This window comes from Erpetoichthys calabaricus, chromosome 5 (genome assembly GCF_900747795.2).
Source record: "Erpetoichthys calabaricus chromosome 5, fErpCal1.3, whole genome shotgun sequence".
NCBI lineage: Eukaryota > Metazoa > Chordata > Cladistia > Polypteriformes > Polypteridae > Erpetoichthys > Erpetoichthys calabaricus.
In genome coordinates, this window is record NC_041398.2 from 9,029,271 (window position 1) to 9,052,879 (window position 23,609).

Below are 23,609 nucleotides of genomic sequence, written 5' to 3' on the forward strand. Positions count from 1 at the left end.
CACCGCAGGACACACACAAACACACCCACACACCAAGCACACACTAGGGCCAATTTAGAATCACCAAACCCTCAATCATCACGTATAAAAACAGTTGATATCGTCACTCAAGTGATTTGTTTTGTTATAAACATGAAACAGGATGCCCATTTACGTTATATTTATATATATTTATAATATATATATATATATATATATATATATAAAATGAAAGGCAAAGCCCTCACTGACTCACTGACTGACTGACTCATCACTAATTCTCCAACTTCCCGTGTAGGTGGAAGGCTGAAATTTGGCAGGCTCATTCCTTACACCTTACTTACAAAAGTTAGGCAGTTTTCATTTCGAAATTCTACGCGTAATGGTCATAACTGGAACCTCTTTTGTGTCCATATACTGGAATGGAGGAGGCGGAGTCACGTATCGCGTCATCACGCCTCCTACATAATCACGTGAACTAAAAACAAGGAAGAGATTTACAGCACGAGTCAAACACGGGAACGAAGGTAAATGACGTTAATTTTTGAGTGTCTTTTAATACTGTGTAAGCATACATATTAACACATGTGCAATTAAAACGTGTGCATTTACGGGGTGATTTCTCAGGCTTAAAAGCTCGCCTTTTATTAAAAAGGTAAATGCAAACTGTTTTCATTCTGAAGGGCACAAACCATGTTAGATTTCAGCCGTTAAACGCGCAAAAATGTCGGTACACCAGATAAATAAGCGCAACATATTATCAGTTGTATTGTATGCTTACAATACATATAGAAATGTGTTAATCGTTAACTAATAGTATGGGATGGTGTTTTTCGACTCGCTGGCGTAGCTTATTGTCAATATCTTTACACCTGTTTTTAAATGTTATTGACTGAAACGGGCTTTCACGAAAAAAGTTAGGTCTTTGCTACAGGATACACCCTCCACAAGTTAAGGAAGTAAAAATAAAAGGTATATATTTCTGTTTTATTTAAACCTTTTAAGTTCGTGTAAGCATACATATTAACACATGTGCAATTAAACGTGTGCATTTACGGGGTGATTTCTCAGGCTTAAAAGCCTGCCTTTTATTAAAAAGATAAATGCAAACTGTTTTCATTCTGAAGGGCACAAACCACGTTGGATTTCAGCCGTTAAACAAGCAAAAATGTCGGTTGCCATTGATTTCAAGCAAGATTGCTTTTCTCCTGTACAACTATACGTTGCATTAAACAGTGTGCTTGCACGGCTTGGTCATATTACAACCGGAGTGCTGATATGTAAGCTTATAAGTACTGCCTTACTTCTCTTTAAAAAAGGAAGATGTAATGATACTTGATTTAAACGATTCCATGTCTTGGTGGGTTTGCGTAGCTTATTGTCAATATCTTTACACCTGTTTTTAAGACTTATTGACTGAAACGGGCTTTCACGAAAAAGTTAGGGCTTTGCTACAGGATACACCCTCCACAAGTTAAGGAAGTAAAAATAAAATATATATTTCTGTTTTATTTAAACCTTTTAAGTTCGTATGCATAGCCCCATTTGGCTGTTTTAGTTGTATATATATGACGTTAATTTTTGAGTGTCTTTTAATACTGTGTAAGCATACATATTAACACATGTGCAATTAAACGTATGCATTTACGGGGTGATTTCTTGGGCTTAAAAGCTCGCCTTTTATCAAATGTGAGAACAAAGGTAAATGACGTTGTTCAGTGTCTTTTAATACTGTGTAAGCATACATATTAACACATGTGCAATTAAACGTGTGCATTTACGGGGTGATTTCTCAGGCTTAAAAGCTCGCCTTTTATTAAAAAGGTAAATGCTAACAGTTTTCATTCTGAAGGGCACAAACCACGTTAGATTTCAGCCATTAAACACGCAAAAATGTCGGTACACCACATAAATAAGCGCAACATATTATCAGTTGTATTGTATGCTTACAATACATATAGAAATATGTTAATCGTTAACTAATAGTATGGGATGGTGTTTTTCGACTCGCGCCTTGGTTTAAACGATTCCATGTCTTGCTGGGTTTGCGTAGCTTATTGTCAATATCTTTACACCTGTTTTTAAAAGTTACTGCCTGAAACGGGCTTTCACGAAAAAAGTTAGGGCTTTGCTACAGGATACACCCTCCACAAGTTAAGGAAGTAAAAATAAAAGTATATATTTCTGTTTTATTTAAACCGTTTAAGTTCGTATGCATAGCCCCATTTGGCTGTTTTAGTTGTATATATATGTTTACATAACCTCTTTAACACACTACTTCTCCGCTGCGAAGCGAGGGTATTTTGCTAGTATATATATATATATATCTTTACTAGGGGTGCGTGCCCCTTGGCCGCTTATGGCGATCCGACCCCACTTTGTAGCTCGCCTTGCTCACTGTCGGTCCACGGTGGAATTTACTTTAAAATAAAAAAAAAGAAAAACAGACTCTTTGGGGTAACAATTCACACTCAATGGATGTGGGACTTGAACACACGCACACTGATAAAAATGATTTTTTGGGGTGGTAAATATAATATATATAAAATGAGTAAAACTTACTTTGTGTAATTTACTTTTAATGTGAAATATGCAATTTGGGGTAAAATTCACACTGTTGCCCATTTTTTAACAGTACAAAATGCAGTTAATAAGATCATATTAAATTTTATTTAAAATAGTTCATAAACTGTAGTAGAATAATTGAAGTAAAAACTTAATTCAAAACCTAGTTACAGTTACTCAAATACGTAACGCTCGCTTGCGCATGCGCCTTAGTTGTGGTAGAACTTGGAGGATCCAGGAGGACGTATTTATGAAACTTCTAGAACACAGTGGATTTTTCTAAACGAAGTGGCATTCAGCAATTCGAAGTAAAGGTAAGATGTATTTGCTTTCATAAAGAATATAGGTTTCAGTTCATTCACAATTGCCAATGTATAACCGAGTAATTGTCGACTGTATTCATCAGAAGCCAGTTTCTCCCGCCGTTATGAGTTCATTTTGGTTAAAGTTAAAAACATGGAGTGTATTTGTTGATTTAAGTGTGGACTCGAAGCTTTGGCTTTATTATAAACAAACTCCGAGTCCTCAAATCAAAGTATTTATAAGCACAACATTATTAATGCGTGACGGGGGCTGTTGTAATGTTAAATATTTATTGTCAAATGTTTGTGAAAATGGAAATGTCGCCGGATTTTCTTTAAGCATTTATGGCATTTAAACAGATACTAATCCTGACTTGTACGCTAGTCATGCATTGTGTGAAATGGTGATGTGTGTGGATATATAAAATACCACTGTGTCACAAAATGTACAAAGTTATGTAACATTATTTTGCAAAATTCAGCGCATTGCTTGCATAGAAAAGCAAACGCGGCATTTTTATATAAACACATCGACGATATGGAGTTGTGTGTTAATGTGTCCCAGGGAAGGGTGACAGTGATTTGTAGCTAAGCACATTCATGAAATCACGGTAGATGATATTGATTTACTCAGATTATTGATGAGTAGGGCAATTGATTTGGAACAAGTCAATACTGGAAGGCAAAATGGAAAAAGGTGAATCACGTAATATTAAAGCGACTGTTTGCAAACTGTGTTAGTAAGGCTTGGGTTGACTAAATAAAAAGTGACTTTTTATAAAGCAGTACGTTGTTCACAGCCGTGACCAGAAGTTCTAAGAAAGACACAAGTATTGGTTTTCACAACATTTGCTGCTTCTCAAGATGTGGAAATGATTCTTCAAGAAGCACATAAAGCTTATCAAGTTGATGGTACACTGTTCCAAAATGCAGGTGTTAAATCCGATATTAAACAAGCTCTTGCAGAAGCAATATTCCGCTACACAGCCTATCCCACAAGTCTTCAAATAATGCAGGTTGTAGAAGTTCTTATCAATAAACTCCCATGTTTGTAGGAGCCTGGGTCCATTTCAGGAATGTCTGGCTGGCAGAAGAGCCTAAAATATAAGATGCAAAAAATCAAAACGTATCCTGCCCTGAGATTGAAGTGAACTCCTTAAAAAGGAAGCATCCAAGTGAACAGACCCCTGCAAAGAATATCAAGAAACCAAAAAAGGTGAGTTAAACTATCTCCCTCCACATCCAGCAGGAGAACATCAAGAAAGTCTAGAAAAGGAGAGACTTGACTTACTTTGTGAAGCTGAGAAGAAAAACAATGAAAAGGTCATTGCAGAAAAAATGGCCGAGACCTTCTCAAGTCGTCGAGTTGAAGTGGTGGGTTCCAGCCCTGCTGTCCATGATTTTAAGGAGAGATGGCCTGCTTTATTCACTGAGGCTCAGGTAAAAAATGGTCAATCCAGTCATTTTAATTTCCTATTAATTAATCAATCAATTAATTATTTTTTGTGACTTTGCACAGGTTACATATAAACTAAAAAGTCCAGCACTGATTTTTATGAAAAGGGCAGGGACACTTTTAGATAATGAAAATGACAAAGCAGTGATGTTTTATCAGCCAGTGACTCTTGAATTAACCAGCTCTGCTCATTACTGTGTGAACATCTCAGATAAAGAAATAAAAACGATGAGCATTGTAAACGTGAGATTCTAAGAGTCTCAGAAGACAGGAGTACAGGAGAGAAGCAAAAGGCTTTGTTAAACCTTCACCTCCAATGTGGACCTCCTTCACTGGACTGATTACACAAACTGCTTCACATTTGTCAAATGCATATTAGGGTCCAGGCATGAGTATGGATTGACCACATATTGTACCTGCGTAGAAACACACACCCTGACCACAGAGATGGACGAGACATCATCTGATCTAACGTTTATCTGAATCTGTCCTGGATATGATGACACACTGGCAGACCTACTGTATATTCTTTGTAACACACACACATGTACTATGAATACTGAGATCAAATATGCATCTGAACCCCCATACACATATTCACATCTGAATTCTCTGCACTTTATCTCAAAGTGAAGAATGGATAGAATATTCAGGGCTCTTGGTGGGTCTCTATAGTTTCTTCTTAGTGCTCTCTAGTTCTTTATGACCTTTTTCGAATTTGTGACTGTACCATTCTGAATGTTCTCCTGTTCTTATGAAATTCCATTACTTACTCAATAGGTCAAGGAGGAATTCAGAAGAATTACAGCTGTTGGTCTGGAGCAGATGTTTATGAGCAGACTCGATACACGCATATACACCACGTCTTCTTGAACTCATGAGAGCCCAGGGAGGAGTGGCTGGAACTAAAATAAGACCAGTCCTGAGGTATATATTCATGTAATTCATTTGGTGTGTCCTTCACTTGGTGTAACAAGATGTGTAGTAGTATTCAGACCTGCAGCCAATTCCATCATTTTGCTGAATAACAAGAACTACAACAAATATTTGTAGATTTAACAAAATTTATATCTGCTATGAGTTAACATGGCATACACTAAAAAAACGGTGGTGGAAAAGTTAAGCCATTTGCTTAATTTTGGAAAAAGGCCCTGGGCATTTGGTTCTAGCATAGAAGGTACTGGTTGCTGTGGTGTCCCTGTCTGTCTATAATGGTTTTTTGAAGAATACGCTGTCTGAGTATCTTTAAAAGCTGTGAGTGGCAGATTTAAACTAACCAACTGGTCAAAACCGCCCGCTCCCAGACAGGGTGTAAAGCTGTTATTACTACAAAGGGTGGCATCAAGTCAATATTTATAAAAAAATGCATTGCATATTTGCACATTTATAAAATTCTGTTCATGAGAATATATTCTGTACCAAAACATTGACACTTTAAATTACTTTGCATTTTAATGTTTTGAATTTAAAATACTATAACAGAAACAGAGTTTAGTATAAGAAGTGTAAGATTAATCATCTTTAATTGTACTATAAACCAATTCAGCCATATTCACTCTAAATATATTTCTTGTCAGAACCTCAGTATTGAAAGGAGAAGAGACGGAGTTATCCAGAGCTTAATGGAGGACCTCGGAGAAAGTCATGAGGACCTTCACCAAGACTGCCAGGTATGGCCTTTAATTTAGTCTACTGAAGGAATTTGCACGACTGTACAGTAAACGCTTAGGAGTATAATTATGTACTGCATATAGAATTTGACAAAAGAACAAACAACACATCATTCTATTTGTATTAATCTGTCACTTTTTTTTAACAAGGAGGAAAATCAAGATGGAAACACTGAAGATCACTTGAAGACCCTTGTCGTCCATAGAGCCACTGCAGAGGACCAGTGGACTTTATTATTAATACTGAGGGCTGTAAAGTGCTGACTAACTGTGGAAGGAGAGCCAAGGCTTAAATCCCATTAATGGGGTTTATTTCTGCTTTAAATGTAATCTACCCAGAAAAGCTAAAGTATACGTTTGAGTTTTTACAAAAGATGTTCCTTGAGATTGATAGGATAAACCGCTCAGAAACGTTCAGACGCTAAAAACCAAATTGCTGGCTTGAATGTAATGACTCAAGTTAATAATAGATAATAGGCTCTTATTACACTTTGTTAAAATGTCATTGTGTCCTGAAATATTAAAACACTATATATGAACTTTAGTTTTTAAAACAACAGCCTACCTCACTTCTAATTTGTAAATATGTATTTTGTTTTTGGTAACATTTGTCTGTTCTGAAAATCAAAGTTGTATTGCTGTTGTGTGATAAGGGTAGTAGTTATTATGACAATTGGCTTTTTGGTGTATATTGATCATTTTTCATGTGCCACAGGTAAAGCTCCACAAATTTACAGTTTTGTGGTCAGTGGCTTCATACCAAAGTGACAGGAGTGTACATTGTGGTTTGAATTGGACTTGTTTTTAAGATTCTGCTTTATTTGAATTTTTGAACTAGTGTCAGGGATGACAAGTACAGTAACAGAACTGTTAAATTAATATTCTGATGCTGATACTAAAATGTCAACAATGAAAAAAACAATTGTTTACTTTAAAATGTAATGAAGATCTCAAAAAAGAAAATTTTTTGTTCAGAACACTTGAATCTCAATAAAAACAAAAAAGTGTATCATTCATTTTAGTCTGAGTGATTTTAATCTTAAAGCATGAAAACAGAAAATTAGGTACAAAATACTAACAATTATTAGTCGGTTACCTAATTTATAAAAGTAATTTTGAACTTAGTAAGAAGACAGATTATACTTAAAAAATATTAGGTAGACTTCACTTGACTGAATTTATGTAAATTATTTGTTACATTTAGGTAAACTTCACTACAAAAAAATGAGTTAAATTTACTCAAGAAAAATGAGTGCAAATTGCTGACTCAATTTTATTTAGCAAATTATGTACCCTGCTTTTTACAGAGCAGATCTGTAGCTGATTTGTATTATTGATTTCCAAAAAGCAATGTGAGTAAAAGCGAGCTCTGCATAACTAATCACAACTGTCTTTAAAACAGAATCAGTGCAATCGACAGCGTCTTCTGCAGTTTAGGGAAAGCCTCGGGATTTCTGCGTTAATTGGACAAAAAATGTTGAAAAGAAATTTTGAGAATTCATCCAGAGGTGGACATAAAGATCACTCATGTACTGACAAGAAGGAGCAGCTGGATAAGCACATCTGGAGCCAAACTTTCTAAAAACATCTGACTTTGTCAGCAACATCCTTTCCTTGTGAATGCATCTTTTCAAAAGGTGTAAATAAGTAGTCTTCCAAAGTGCAGCACAACAAAGTAAATCATTGATGGAAATAGAATTCTTGACAGACTAAGTTTTTGTTGTTTCTGTTTTCTTAAATCATCTTCAGTCCCACAATCCCCCGCAGTCACTGACACGTTTAACGTTCTCTGCTCCTCACCTGTCGTGTTACCCAAAGCATCAACACGGAGTTTCATTCAAGGCTTTAACGTCCGTCCTGTCACACACATAAAATAAGACACACATTTCCTCTACATACATGTCCAATAATCTTTTTCTTCTTCTTCTTTCGGCTGCTCCCGTTAGAGGTTACCACAGAGGATCATCTAAAAAATTGTTGTCCGCATATTCATCCATCCATCCATTATCCAACCCGCTTTATCCTAACTACAGGGTCACGGGGGTCTGCTGGAGCCAATCCCAACCAACAAAGGGCACAAGGCAGGAAACAAACCCCAGGTAGGGCGCCAGCCTACCGCAGTTGTCCACATATTTGGCAAACTTTTACAATAATAATAATAATAATAATAATAATAATAATAATAATATGGCAATAATGAGAAAAAGCTCAAAATGGTAATATTAATGAGAAGAGCCCTCATGGCATCAGGGTGAGGAGGTGCCTTGTCTCCCATACGTGAGCTCGTCTGCCGCCCCTCACTTACATTGGCACGCGTTACACTGGGGGGCAAATGCAATGGAGAATAACGACAATGTACACCTTCAGAAGTGGAATAAATCGACTGTACACTGAAGCATTCCGTTGCCAACGTAAAATACAAAGGAAAACATTTCAGATAAATGATGAGTTTTGTTAATTATAAACAATGCAACATAACTCTTATATGTGTGGTTACTTTTTATTTATTCTCACCAAACGTTACTGGGAAATGGATATGGGTAATATGTTTGCAATAATTCTGATAAAAATACACTGACAAAATATATTAATGAACAAACTGAGACACATTGGCCTTTAGGAAATATCAAAAAGCGTGTGCGCTGTCATTTAGGACACAATGCATTGTTAACGTCACGCACTCTCTACTGACGCGATGTCACGAAAACAAAGAAACAGCGCAGTCCATGCAAACTCACAGCCTCCTTGATTTAAATGTTAAAGTGGCTTGCCATACGTAAGCATTTAAGCTCTCTTTTTTAAATTAAGTTTCAAATGCGTGATATCAAAATTTAACAACTCGATATCAAATTTAAAACCAACGATATCTGTTGATTTCATGGAAAACGGATTAAATGTTCAAACGGCCTGCCATAAATAAGCGGGCAGTTCATCATTGCAGTGGGCGTGTCGTGGTGTTGTGGGCGGCTTGTGAAAGACGTTGTGGGCGTGCTGTGGTGTTGTGGGCGTTCCGTGAATGACATAGTAGCTACTGTATCTATCACGTGGTGCAGTTGCTCTCTGTTTATTCTTATGAGACCCTCGTGCTCAGACTTCTTCACGGCCAGAAGATCAAGCAAAGGTGCGGAAGGTGAGACAAAGTCGAACGTGGCGATCGCGTACGAGTGGGAATGACAGCAGTGAGGAAGACCGCGCTGGGCGGCTTTAAGTCTGAGGAGGTGCCTGAGGCCTCATGGTTCAAGTAGATATTGCTGCAGACCGGAGTAAAATGACGTCATAAATGTTAATGAGCTACTGGCTTCATTTCGACAAATAAAATTTCACGACAAATTCACGACCTTTCAGTTACGAACCTGGGCTATGAGCCCGCAAATTAAGAGTCCCTTTCAAATTCTAGAATAAAAGGGGGCCCCAATTAAACACCGATTCAAATTACTTGTTGTGTTTAGCCTACTGTACAAATCACCATTTCCGACAGCATCACACTCGTGTTTTTAAACCCTCTCATACTGGCTCATTTTTTGTTCCTTCAGCTAATACTGAACTCAGTTGGTTCAGAACAACGGAAAAAGCCATCACTACGACAGTAAACAAGGGAAGAGTACTTTTGTTGTGACAAATATTCTGTTGCAATGTGCAATTCAAAAAAGAGGATGACACTTTTACAAATAAATGACATTTTATTTTTGTACATTTTGATTTTTTTGTAGAACAAGATTATTGTTAACTAGACATTAAGCCCGTTATAATAACGGGCGCTAGAACAGTAGTCCATAAACATTAGTAGGAACAGTCTATATTAAATGGCAAGGGACCTTTAACCTCATTAAATTTTTTCCGTAAAATGCCTGTGATTTTCTCTGGTAGTAATACTGGCTTTGCTGTCCGTAATATGCGTTTAATTTTCTGACACAACAGTGGGCAATCAGCAGATTCTCCCCAGCAACTGATGTAATGTGCGCGAAAATAAATCTACTTTTACTTTACACTTTACTGGGCCAAGCTTCTTAATCGCAAATCTGACATTGTTAGAGTGAACACTTGCACAATACACACTAATCCCACCTCTTTGGGGAAGCTGGTCTCCGCGTTTCAGTACCCGATTGGATTTTTCTTGTTTTCTGTTTTAGGTCTTACCTCATTTACCGAAATCCGATTGGATCTGCCGCGCGATATTTTATAGATCACGCCCTCTCTGTCTTATGTGACGCGTCAGGTGGTCTTTGAAGCATCTGTTTTGAAGCATCGCTCCGTGCCCTGCGCATGCACACTTCACCAGAAGGCACTCACACACACACACACGGACACTGGACGCACACAGTTTTATTAAAGAGGATAAAGGTAACCATATTTGAGGATATTTTCTTTTTAACTTTCGGTTGGAAACATGGTGCCAAAACTGCTATATGAAGGTTAAACGTATTGAAAAGGGGGGACCGTTAAAGAAGCTTTGGGTAACTTTTATTTTGACGTTGATCTTGGGCACGCCGGTAACCTTTTTTTTTTTTTTTTTTTTTGTTCAAGTCACATCGAGTTTATTTTTCAAGACGGTGAGTCATTCCTGGTCAAGATCTTCAGTAGGACAGACGTGAGATTGAGTTTCCTTTACTGACGTTTTATACAGGTAGGCCTAAAGTGAATATCGTTACTAAACAGACATAGAAATGTTCGAAGTATATTGTACATATTTTGGAAAAGACTTTAAAATGTTCAGGGTATCTTTTGAAATGCTGCATTAACGGTGTAAAAAATCGAAAACCACTAAACGGCGCTCTTTAAAGTGTGCATGATACACAACATGGCAATTATGTCTGTTAATGATCACTTCCTATGTTGTTTATTCTTGTGTTGTCTTGCTCATTGTTTCCTATTTATTACATAGTTTTCGTATTTTAAATTACCACAATAAGTAAAAAATGTGAATACTGTATCTCTGTTGCTTTATTGATCGAAGTGAATATTGCTGGAACACTCCGTGCTGAGAAAATGAGACAATGGCGTTGTAAGGTAACAATAACTTATCTTACATCCTTTACAGGCGCTAAGCACTTAAAAGATTCTGGTGCCCCCATATACATCCGATTTCAAAATATAAGCGAAAATAAAAACGTACGTTAAGACGAAAAATAATGTTTGTTTTTTGTATACTTGCTCGTTGTTTGTATTTGAAAAGTTTTCTCTTACTTTTTCTAACTGCAAAGTAATTGATCAGATCCTCGAAAGTAAGCTGACGTAACACATCTGCTCCTACAGTTAGCAGAGATGAGGCAGCCAGCCAGCCGTCCTACGTGGCGTAGTTGTTTAATACAGTTCAACGGAGAAAAGGAACGGTCAGCTGAGCAATTTGTGACCATTAATGTTGAACATACGGGAAAGCAAATGTGTACATGTGGAAAGGCACACTCAGTAATGTCCTCAATAGCTATGTTATAAAGTTCAGAGTTACTGAATCTTCTTTTTACATTTTTTTTGCTGCACTGAACTTACTGAAGCACATATTCAAGTAGCCCGCGAGGAGGGATGAACTGAACTCGTGGGGTGCAGTTAGTGGGGGGGTGTTTGAGCTTAGAGGGGCGTGCACGTGTCCGGGCCGAGTTACAGTTTCAGACCCGCCCATGTAACGTTATGTGCGTTTGCATAGTTAGATGCGGGCGGCTTGGACGTCTCCACATGAAGGAAACTGCTGAAGCAGGGCCATTGCTGGGGATATGCTGTCCCCTAGTGGTCAGGACACATTACTGCAGCCCTCAGTAGAGATTCCTATCTTTATTTTGTTTAGAAAAAAATTGCACGGAGCACAAAGGTGTTTACATGTTGCCTGAATAAGGGGCCTGAGTTGCCTCGAAAGCTTGCATATTGTAATCTTTTTAGTTAGCCAATAAAAGGTGTCATTTTGCTTGGCTTTTCTCTGCGGTGCACAAAGAAATGTTAACGTTGTGCTGTTGCATGTACTAGTTCAGGTAGCATGGCGGGCATGTCGTGTGACGTGCGGCCGGCCTTCCTCCTCGTTGTATTTCAGTCCCTTCTTCTCCTCCTCCTTTTCACAGTGTGAGTGACAGCCGACTCGGGTACAGTGAGCGACTAAGTCCAGTTAGCTTGTTCTTGTCAGCTCCGCCGCCGCCTGCTTGGCTTGCTTCTCTGGTGAGAGAGTTAGCCCGAGGACAGGCTAGGTTTTCGAAGCGTGGGCACAGACTGTGACCACCACACCGCCAGGGTTTTTTAAAACAAATCATACACTCCAGGGGGACAGACAATGCGCAGGGAGACTCGAGACCGTCTCAGTGGCCTTACAGTGATGAGCATTAACAGAGACGTATCTAGGAATATATCAGATGATGACGTTACAAATGAATTTGCTGCAAGAAAGTCAAGGCGTGTCCGATATTAAAATGATTTTTATTTACAATGTTAAGTCCCTCCGTTAACTAGCGACGTGTTTCTAATGTTATTTATTTGTTGGCTTTCCCTTTTCTATATAAAGTTGGTAGAGTCTGTTAAATAAGTTACTTACGTACAAATTCGTTCAGTTTTGTCATTTTATTGTTCTATGCAAGTTTTGTATGTTTTGGTACATTCACATTTTACGTGTTCTATGGTTACATTATAATATTTTATTATTCTATGTGCATTTATTTCCTTATTGTTAAATAAGTGATTAACCTGTGACAGTAGAATATTGTATGTGTGTGTGTCTGTCTGTGTGTCTATCTGTGGTGGTGTGAAGTTGAAGGGGGGGGGGGGGGGGGGGGGATTTCTTGCCTTGGACACCAAAAAGGTCAGAGACGATGACATGAGCCTTGGCGGACTGTCTGGCAGTTGTCAGATTCTAATTTTCTTGTATTCCCAAGATTAATATCATTAACCTCTATTATTACTATTATATTCTTATTTTATATATATGTTTGTACATTTTTCATTTAATGTTGGAGCCCCTTTCTACTCCATATGGTCCGTGGTAAATCCAGCAATGAAAAATGTCTGTGGTGCCAATGTTAGAAATATACAGTGGGTACGGAAAGTATTCAGACCCCCTTCAATTTTTCACTCTTTGTCATATTGCAGCCATTTGCTAAAATCATTTAAATTAATTTTTTCCCTCATTAATGTACACACAGCACCTCATATTGACAGACAAAAAAAGAATTTTTGAAATTGTTGCAGATTTATTAAAAAAGAAAAACTGAAATATCACATGGTCCTAAGTATTCAGACCCTTTGCTCAGTATTTAGTAGAAGCACCCTTTTGAGCTAATACAGCCAGGAGTCTTCTTGGGAAAGATGCAACAAGTTTTTCACACCTGGATTTGGGGATCCTCTGCCATTCCTCCTTGCAGATCCTCTCCAGTTCTGTCAGGTTGGATGGTAAACGTTGGTTGGCAGCCATTTTTAGGTCTCTCCAGAGATGCTCAATTAGGTTTAAGTCAGGGCTCTGGCTGGGCCATTCAAGAACAGTCACAGAGTTGTTGTGAAGCCACTCCTTCATTATTTTAGCTGCGTGCTTAGGGTCATTGTCTTGCTGGAAGGTAAACCTTCGGCCCAGTCTGAGGTCCTTAGCACTCTGGAGAAGGTTTTTGTCCAGGATATCCCTGTACTTGGCCGCATTCATCTTTCCCTCGATTGCAACCAGTCGTCCTGTCCCTGCACCTGAAAAACACCCCCCACAGCATGATGCTGCCACCGCCATGCTTCACTGTGGGGGACTGTATTGGACAAGTGATGAGCAGTGCCTGGTTGTCTCCACACATACCACTTAGAATTAAGGCCAAAAAAGTTCTATCTTGGTCTCATCAGACCAGAGAATCTTATTTCTCACCATCTCAGCAAACTCCATGCGGGCTGTCATGTGTCTTGCACTGAGGAGAGGCTTCCGACAGGCCACTCTGCCATAAAGCCCTGACTGGTGGAGGGCTGCAGTGATGGTTGACTTTCTACAACTTTCTCCCATCTCCTGACTGCATCTCTGGAGCTCAGCCAAAGTGATCTTTGGGTTCTTCTTTACCTCTCTCACCAAGGCTCTTCTCCCCCGGTAGCTCATCTTGGCCGGACGGCCAGCTCTAGGAAGGGTTCTGGTCGTCCCAAACGTCTTCCATTTAAGGATTATGGAGGCCACTGTGCTCTTGGGAACCTTAAGTGCAGCAGAAATTTTTTTGTAACCTTGGCCAGATCTGTGCCTTGCCACAATTCTGTCTCTGAGCTCTTCAGGCAGTTCCTTTGACCTCATGATTCTCATTTGCTGTCCACCAACGTTTACCATCCAACCTGACAGAACTGGAGAGGATCTGCAAGGAGGAATGGCAGAGGATCCCCAAATCCAGGTGTGAAAAACTTGTTGCATCTTTCCCAAGAAGACTCATGGCTGTATTAGCTCAAAAGGGTGCTTCTACTAAATACTGAGCAAAGGGTCTGAATACTTAGGACCATGTGATATTTCAGTTTTTCTTTTTTAATAAATCTGCAACAATTTCAAAAATTCTTTTTTTTGTCTGTCAATATGGGGGTGCTGTGTGTACATTAATGAGGAAAAAAATTAAATGATTTTAGCAAATGGCTGCAATATAACAAAGAGTGAAAAATTGAAGGGGGTCTGAATACTTTCCGTACCCACTGTACCTGTGGCCCATGGAATTCAGCATGTCTTCTGATTTGGCGCAGGTGCTCTAAGGTGTGATCGTCCCGGTTGTCGCTGTGTTTGTGCGTCGTCTCTTGTTTGATTTAGCGCATGCTCCATGTAAAGTGCCGGCCTGTCTGTCAGTAACGTGCATGCGCAGCCGCCTGCTTGCTGTTTCGTCACACACAGCGATGTCAACAAGTCTGCGCTCTAAGGTCGCAGCAGGCGTATTACACGTTATTGTCGTTTTCCTGGGGTGCTCTGTGATTGACGGCGGACAATAAACTGCCACTTCTTAGTCGTATTTTCTGTTGTTTTGGCGTGCTTAGCATATGTTGTTACCAGTAAATTCCAAGAAAAACAGAAAATAAGACTTAGTAAAATATCAGTGTTGTGCACCGTTTGTTTAATAAGCCTATTTGGCTAATGAGCCTTTGCTGTAGAAATGTGGGCCCCCTGTCTTCTGCTTGTAAGATGAACACTGGCGAATTGTTCAAAACTTATTTTATGAGACAGCAGAAAGCCTTCTGTGTCACTTTCATGTTTAATATGTGGGGCACGCATTTCTGCAGCAAAGGCCAATTAGCCAAATAGGCTTACGAAGAAACTGCACAATCTGAACTACCTGGTGTTCATTTTGCAAGGGAGCACAGTAGATAACAAACGCCATAGACGGCTCCCTACAAGGTTTGAAAATATATTTGATCAGATTTAATCTCCCATGAACAACTGTGCCCGTAATATACAGGAAAACAGAGTTTTATAGGATAATGACAACCTGCTGTGAAAATCAGACCCTTCCCAATTTAAAGGGGTGAAAGGGTGGCGATGACAGAGAAGTTTCTTTTTTTTTTTTTTTTTTTTTTTATTGAACGTAAAGTATGTAATTTAAACAGTTTTAATCACTCATATGGATGGCAGAGATGAAATGAAATCTGCCTTTGTCAGGTCATTTTCTTTTCTTCCTCTTCTTATCCCAGGAACAACCACCTGCGTAAGAGCAAGGGATCACTTATAGGAAGAAAGTGGATTACTTACATTTATCTTAATGATTTGTCTCTTGATGCTCCGCTACACACAACTGCAACTCACTTGTTTTATTTTTAGTACTTCTAGCATGAAAGCAAGTGATCTTAATGTGTTACGCATTTTACTTTGCGTTTAAATGTTGGGTTAGAATTTACATTACTATGTATTTTTATTTATACACTTTTGTTTGTTCCTGCATGTGCAGTTCTAAACCTGGCCTGTCTTGAACTCCCTGCCCAATTCTCAACTAACCTACTTATACGCCTCCCAACACATTGGTGCCCCCCCACTTCAGATGTACCCCCCCCCCCCCCCCAAGTACACTTCTACTCTACACCAAGATTTAAGCCCTGCGTTAACTAATCTCCTCAGTCTTACCTGCACTGGCGTGTGGCACAGGCAGAACTTGGGAGAAGACCACCTTGTCAGTTCTGCTCCTCAGCCCAACACCCAACTCTTTAGATTTGGAATGAAGAGGTGACGGACCACCTTTTATGTATGTCACCTCCTCCTGTCCTTCCTTGTCTGTCTTTCCTGAAGGGTATGTGACCACTGATAGATAGATAGATAGATAGATAGATAGATAGATAGATAGATAGATAGATAGATAGATAGATAGATAGATAGATAGATAGATAGATAGATAGATAGATAGATAGATACTTTATTGATCCCAAGGGGAAATTCACAATGATGATGATGATGCTCTGCTTTGCTCTTGTTTAGCCAGGACTCCATAATTCCCACAATATCGCAGTCCCAAGCCAATTTTATTTCTAATACACCTCACATTAAGAAGTAAACATTTTACAGAAGAATGTAATCATTTCTATAACTTTGTTGGTTTTTCCTGTTTGTCTTCACAATGACCTTTACATTTTTGTGCACATCCCTGCTGCTAAAATATTTTGTGTCTTTTCTTGTAGGTCTGTTGTGTCTTTTGCTTGAATTAAGATGGGACGCAGATTAATAACTGGTGATGTCTTAATTTATTCAATATAAAATGAACAATAATTGAACATTCCTCAAAACAAAAAGAAAAAGGAACCGCGCAGCTCCTAGCTTTTGGTCTCGATCCTTCTGTGGATCAGCCCTTCTGTAGTCTGAATTGAACTGATCTGATCTCAAACTTCTTTCTTTCCTCTTTATATGCCATCCTTTGACCTTTTAACCAAACTGATGTTTTCCTTATATGGTGTATACAAGTACAGATAAGCACCTTGACCACTTGGTCCATCTGAACTTTTCTCTGTGGGTGAATCATCTCAGAAATTGAATTGAGGATCCTATTCCTTCTCCAGGTGTGTGCTGATCAGTTGGTCCACATGCCTCTTACAAATTACATCCTGCATTTCCACCAAATATGTGACTGGACCAAGTGCCTTCACAGTCATTCCTGGCCCCCACTTTTCACTCTCCCCTCCCCTGTAGTTCTTTACCAGTACTGCTTATTGTGGTTCAAAAACCCTCCGAGATGTCTGTGCCCCACTGTTACCTTTTTTACATTCAGAACTAAATGTATTTGCATAGCATCTGATAAATGAAGTTGAATTAATGATCACCTGGTTCTCTTTTCAGGAATAGCTCTGCAGGTGTTTTGCCAGTGATACCGTGGGGAGACGTTCTGTAAGAAAACAGGAAGGTACATAAGCGGTGTTTTACAGTCAAGTGCTGCTGTTTCACCTTTCTAGTGCCTTCTTTAGGCTTTGTACTAAATGCTCTGCAGCTCCATTTGAAGATGGATGCTAAGGAGATGAGCAAATATGTTTTACGCCATTATTTCATAGAAAAACCTGGAAAAAGTTTGACTGAAAATGCCTTTGGCAACCCGTATGCCACAAAAAATTCTCTTGATGACCTCCACTGTGTTCTCTGCGGTGGTACTCGTCACACACTCAATCACCAGCCACTTAGAAAAGCTGTCAATCAAGACAAGGCATTTGTACTTTCCACAAAATCTACATGAATATGTTCCCATGACCTACCTGCATAGTTCCAAGGGTGAACTGGCGTAGTTGCTGGTAGGTCCTACTTGACACGTGTGACACTCTGAAACTGCAGCTTCAATGTCTCTGTCTAGGCCTGACCACCAGAAAGAACTGCATGCTTTGGCTTTTATTGTCACCCGTCCTAAGTGGTATTTATGCAGCCCCTTTAGTATTGGCTTTCTGAGGGATGCTGTATATCCCCACATTACACAGTCACATTCGACTGACAATTCAGAGCATCTTACCCAGTATGGTTTTAAATCCTCTTCAGTTACCCATCTTAGGCCACGTATAAAGCGTGTAATATTTGAATTTTTTCAATACCGGGTCTATTTTTGTCTGAGCAGCAGTATCTATGGCTGAAATAGGCACAGCATTCAGGAACGACACTCTGAAATTACTCTTACATTCCTGGGCTTATACCTGGACTAACAATCTGGACAATTCATCAGCATTCCCATACTGCCTTGAAGGTTTTTAGATAGATAGATAGATAGATAGATAGATAGATAGATAGATAGATAGATAGATAGATAGATAGATAGATAGATAGATAGATAGATAGATAGATAGATAGATAGATAGATAGATACTTTATTAATCCCAGGGGGAAATTCACATACTCCAGCAGCAAAAAAAATTAAAGAGTAATAAAAAATGCAGGTGAAAAACAGACAATAACTTTAATAATGTTAACGTTTACCCCCTCTGGTGAAATTGAAGAGTCGCATAGTTTGGGGGAGGAATGATCTTCTCAGTCTGTCAGTGGAGCAGGATGGTGACAGCAGTCTGTCGCTGAAACTGCTCCTCTGTCTGGAGATGACACTGTTTAATGGATGTAGTGGATTCTCCATAATTGATAGGAGCCTGCTGAGTGCCCGTTGCTCTGCTACGGATGTCAAAACCGTCCAGCTCTATGCCAACAATAGAGCCTGCCTTCCTCACCAGTTTGTCCAGGCGTGAGGCATCCTTCTTCTTAATGCTGCCTCCCCAGCACACCACTGCGTAGAAGAGGGTACTCGCCACAACCATCTGATAGAACATCTGCAGCATCTTACTGCAGATGTTGAAGGATGCCAGTCTTCTAAGGAAGTACAGGCGGCTCTGTCCTTTCTTGCACAGAGAATCAGTATTGGCAGTCCAGTCCAATTTATCGTCCAGCTGCACTCCCAGGTATTTATAGGTCTGCACCCTCTGCACACAGTCACCTCTGATGATCACGGGGTCCATGAGGGGCCTGGGTCTCCTAAAATCCACCACCAGTTCCTTGGTTTTGCTGGTGTTCAGTTGTAGGTGGTTTAAGTCACACCATTTAACAAAATCCTTGATGAGGTTTCTATACTCCTCCTCCTGCCCACTCCTGATGCAGCCCACGATAGCAGTGTCATCAGCAAACTTTTGCACGTGGCAGGACTCCAAGTTATATTGGAAGTCCGATGTATATAGGCTGAACAGGACCGGAGAAAGTACAGTCCCCTGCGGCGCTCCTGTGTTGCTGACCACAATGTCAGATCTGCAATTCCCGAGACGCACATACTGAGGTCTGTTTGTAAGATAGTCCACGATCCATGCCACCAGGTATGAATCTACTCCCATCTCTGTCAGCTTGTCCCTAAGGATCAGAGGTTGGATGGTGTTGAAGGCGCTAGAGAAGTCTAGAAACATAATTCTTACAGCGCCACTGCCTCTGTCCAAGTGGGAGAGGGATCGGTGTAGCATATAGATGATGGCATCTTCCGCTCCCACCTTCTCCTGGTATGCGAACTGCAGAGGGTCGAGGGCGTGTTGGACCTGTGGCCTCAGGTGGTGAAGCAGCAGCCACTCCATGGTCTTCATCACATGTGATGTTAGAGCGATAGGCCGGAAGTCATTCAGCTCACCAGGACGTGATACCTTTGGGACTGGGGTGATGCAAGATGTTTTCCAAAGCCTCGAGACTTTCCCCTGTTCCAGGCTCAGGTTGAAGATGCGCTGTAGAGGACCCCCCAGCTCTGATGCACAGACCTTCAGCAGTCGTGGCGATACTCCATCTGGACCTGCTGCTTTGCTGGCACGAAGTTTCCTCAGCTCTCTGCTCACTTGCGCTGCTGTAATTGTGGGTGGGGATGTCTCTCCTATGTTGGTATCAGCAGAAGGATGTGTAGAGAGTGCAGTACTCCGAGCTGAGAGTGGGTTAGGGTGGTCAAACCTGTTAAAGAAGATGTTCATTTGGTTTGCTCTCTTCACGTCTCTCTCGATGGTGGTACCCCGCTTTGAGCTGCAGCCAGTGATGATCTTCATCCCATCCCACACTTCCTTCATGCTGTTGTTCTGCAACTTCTGCTCCAGCTTTCTCCTGTACTGCTCTTTTGCCGCCCTGAGCTGGACTCGGAGTTCCTTCTGCACGCGCTTGAGCTCATGCTGATCACCGTCTTTAAAGGCCCTTTTCTTCTGGTTCAAAAGGCCCTTGATGTCACTTGTAATCCATGGCTTGTTGTTAGCATAGCAGCGTACTGTTCTTACTGGAACTACAATGTCCATACAGAAGTTGATGTAGTCAGTAGTGCAGTCAACAACCTCCTCAATGTTCTCACTATGTGATCCCTGCAGGATATCCCAGTCTGTAGTTCCAAAACACTGTCTCAGAGCATTCTCAGCCTCCGGGGTCCACTTCCTGAATGATCGTGTGGTTACAGGTAGGACTCTCACTTTTGGTTTGTAGTGAGGCTGAAGCAGAACCAGGTTATGATCTCCTTTCCCAAGCGCAGGCAGCGGGGTGGCACTGTATGCGTCTTTAACGTTTGCATACAGTAAATCAATAGTCTTATTTCCCCGGGTGTTGTAGTCCACATACTGGGAGAAAGCAGGTAATGTTTTGTCCAGCATCACATGGTTAAAGTCTCCAGCGATTAGCACAAGTGCCTCGGGGTGCTGCGTTTGTAACTTAGCAACAGCAGAATGGATGATGTCACTCGCTATCTCCACGTCCGCCTGAGGAGGAATATACACAATGACAACAATGACGTGTCCAAACTCTCTGGGCAAGTAATAGGGACGCAGACTTATGGCCAACAGTTCGATGTCCCTGCAGCAAGTGGAGATTTTGACTTTAACATGTCCAGAGTTACACCACCGTGTATTAACATAGAGAGCGAGTCCTCCTCCTTTGTGCTTCCCACAGGTACTTGCATCTCTGTCCGCTCTAACTGTGCTAAACCTGGGTAGCTCCACATTAGCATCTGGGATGGTGTTAGTTAGCCACGTTTCGCAGAAACACAACAAACTGCATTCTCTGTAGGTCCTGACATTTTTCACCAGCGCAGCCAGTTCGTCGATCTTATTTGAGATTGAGTTCACATTCCCCAGAATAACAGAAGGCACCGAAGGCTTAAAACGCCACTTTCTCGCAAGCCACTTCATTTTTAGCTTAGTGCCGGCTCTGCTGCCACGATACCGCCTTCTTACCTCGTCAGGTAAATAGGGAACCTCACCGGCACTGGCATTTGTTCTCAGCGCTTGAAGTTGAGTACTTGAATAGGCGAATCTCGGCGTGTAAAAATCCATGCTCACGTTGTAAAAGTAAGTGTGTCCAGGGAACAAATCCACATAAAATAAAGTGGTAGGAGTGATCAATAAATAAGAATAGAAAAATAAAAGTAGAAAAATACACATACACATATAGTCCTACACGGAGCTGCTGAAAAGGCTGCCACTCTCGGCGGCGCCGGATGTCTACGCTTTAGCTGATTTCATACTGATACGCCTCTAGAACATGCACCCATCTCTGCATATCTTGACTATAATGGCTCTAGATCAGTACACAAAATCACTTTTTGCCCGTACAGGTATTCATTAAATTTTGTTACCCCAAAAATAATACTCAAAGCCTCATTTCTAATTTGAGAATAGTTACATTTTGCTTTGGATGAAGCACATGACGCATAAGCAAACGGTCTTTCCTGACCATCTGGAATACGATGTGAGAGGACTGACTGCTCCCACTCTGAAAAGGGGAACCATCACATGCTACTGTGAGGGGTACCTTTGGGTCATGACGACGTAATTTGGGTGCAGAAACCAGCAATTTGTGTTGTTCTGAAGGGCTTTCTGTAAAAGCCGTGTCATTGACTTAGTTTCACTAGTCAGGTTAGGAAGAAACTTAAATCTCCTCCTCCTCCTCCTCCTTCTCACTGAGCAAAGACAAACTTTGATCTTCACTTTCTTACAAGTCACTTCATTTTTTGTCGACTGATTCTCTCTTCTTGCCTCTCCTCAGACGAAAAATGTCCAACCTCGAGCTGTTTGCGTTACAGCAGTGGAACTGCTCAGTGTGTTTGTATACCATGACTGACCCTGTCACCCTCCCATGTGGACACAATTTTTGCCAGGCTTGCATTGTCACAAGTTGGAATCGGGGATCTGACAAGATGTGTCCTTTTTGCAAGCAATTCTTCCCCACAAGGCCTGCACTGCGCATAAACACTCTGATTAAAGAATACATCGAGAAGATAAAGAACAAAGAAATAATTATTTTTGCATCTCAGACGTATGCTGCCCATGGCGATGTAGAGTGTGACTTTTGCACTTTGAATAAATACAGAGCAGTGAAGACATGTCAAACCTGTCCAGCTTCCCTCTGTCAAGATCACTTCGATACTCACTCTACGATAGATGCCTTCAAGAACCACAGGCTGACGGATCCAGATCCTGATTTATTGAATAAACTCTGTGTGAATCACAAAAGAATTCTGAACGTTTTTTGCAAAGAGGATCAGATGTACATCTGCGTGGAATGTGGACTATATGAACATAACACGCATGAAAAACTTAAAATAATGGAACTGGAGACGGATATAGAAGATAAACAGGTGAGTGGGGTTTGGTGTTTAACAGAAATGAGCTAAATAAGAGGGGTTAAGAGATTTATATGAGGGGGGACCCAAAAATAACAGGAATTTTGTTGTTGTTAGGTTGGTACTTGTAGTACGTGGTGCAAGCGTCGTTTTTTTACGATGGCCGATTATCATGAGCAACGCGCGGCAGTGACATTTTGTTTTCTTCTTGAAAAAAGTGTTGCAGAAACTATTGTTATGTTAAAAAAAGCTTACAAAGAAGATGCTATGGGTAAAAGCCAAGTCTACGAGTGGTTTGGCCGCTTTAAGAATGGTGAAATGTCGATTGAATACCACCAACGCCCCGGGCGTCCTTCAGCATCGCGAACCGATGAAAATGTCACCACAATCCGAGAATTAATTTATGAAAATCGACGTAGGACCATTGACGAACTTGTTAAGATTACCCAGTTGTCGTGGAGCTTGGTTCAGCGAATTTTATCGCAAGATTTGAAAATGAGAAGAGTTTCTGCAAAATGATATCAACCCTAATTTAAAAAATTTTTCGATCAATGGAACAAATGGTTAGATAAGTGTATTTCCACCAATGGAGAGTACTTTGAAGGAGACTAATTGTAGTTTGTACAGAAAATTAAATTAAGCACGTTTTAAAAATATTTCCGGTTATTTTTGGGTCCCCCCTTGTAAATGCAGTGTAACAGAGGCATCTATTCGTCCATCTTTTAAAGCTGATTTTTCAAGGACAGAGAGTAGTGAGCTGAAGCCTATCCTGGTGAAAACTTGTGCATGGCATGAAACAGTCCAGGATGAGATACCGGGTATTATCCATAGACAGTTGTGTGAGCTCATTAAGCTGAGCGGAGTTTCTTTGTGCTCTAATCAGGTCTTCCTTTGAGTATCTGGTGCAGTGGTGTGCAAACTACACACGGCAGACCAGAACCGGCCCCTGGCAGGTCGGCACATCGGCTACTTGTAAAAATATCTAACATTCCAGTCCTCACAAGATAATGCAGTAGTCAGCTGTTGTAGGCGTAATTAGTCACCATGCAGTGTTATCAAATGCATCGTTTTGTACCCTGAGCTTTCACCACATGAATGGAGACAGTCTGTAGTGTGGTGACCTGGAGGGTAAGTGTGTTTAGCTGTGCGTTTGTCTTTGTGTGTTTTTATTAAATTTTAG

General features: G+C 40.4%; 2 protein-coding genes across 2 annotated transcripts in view; one reads left to right on the plus strand and one right to left on the minus strand.

The window, feature by feature from the left end:
• LOC127527811 (zinc finger protein 91-like) overlaps positions 1–23,609 on the minus strand; it is a 136,787-nt gene that overhangs the window by 74,784 nt on the left and 38,394 nt on the right. The gene's annotated exons all lie outside the window — the stretch shown is intronic.
• Positions 9,010–23,609, plus strand: part of LOC127527835 (tripartite motif-containing protein 16-like) — a 157,406-nt gene continuing 142,806 nt past the window's right edge. The window contains exon 1 of the mRNA XM_051927832.1: positions 9,010–9,102. The gene's annotated coding sequence lies outside the window, so the exon portion shown is untranslated. The remainder of the gene's footprint in view (positions 9,103–23,609) is intronic.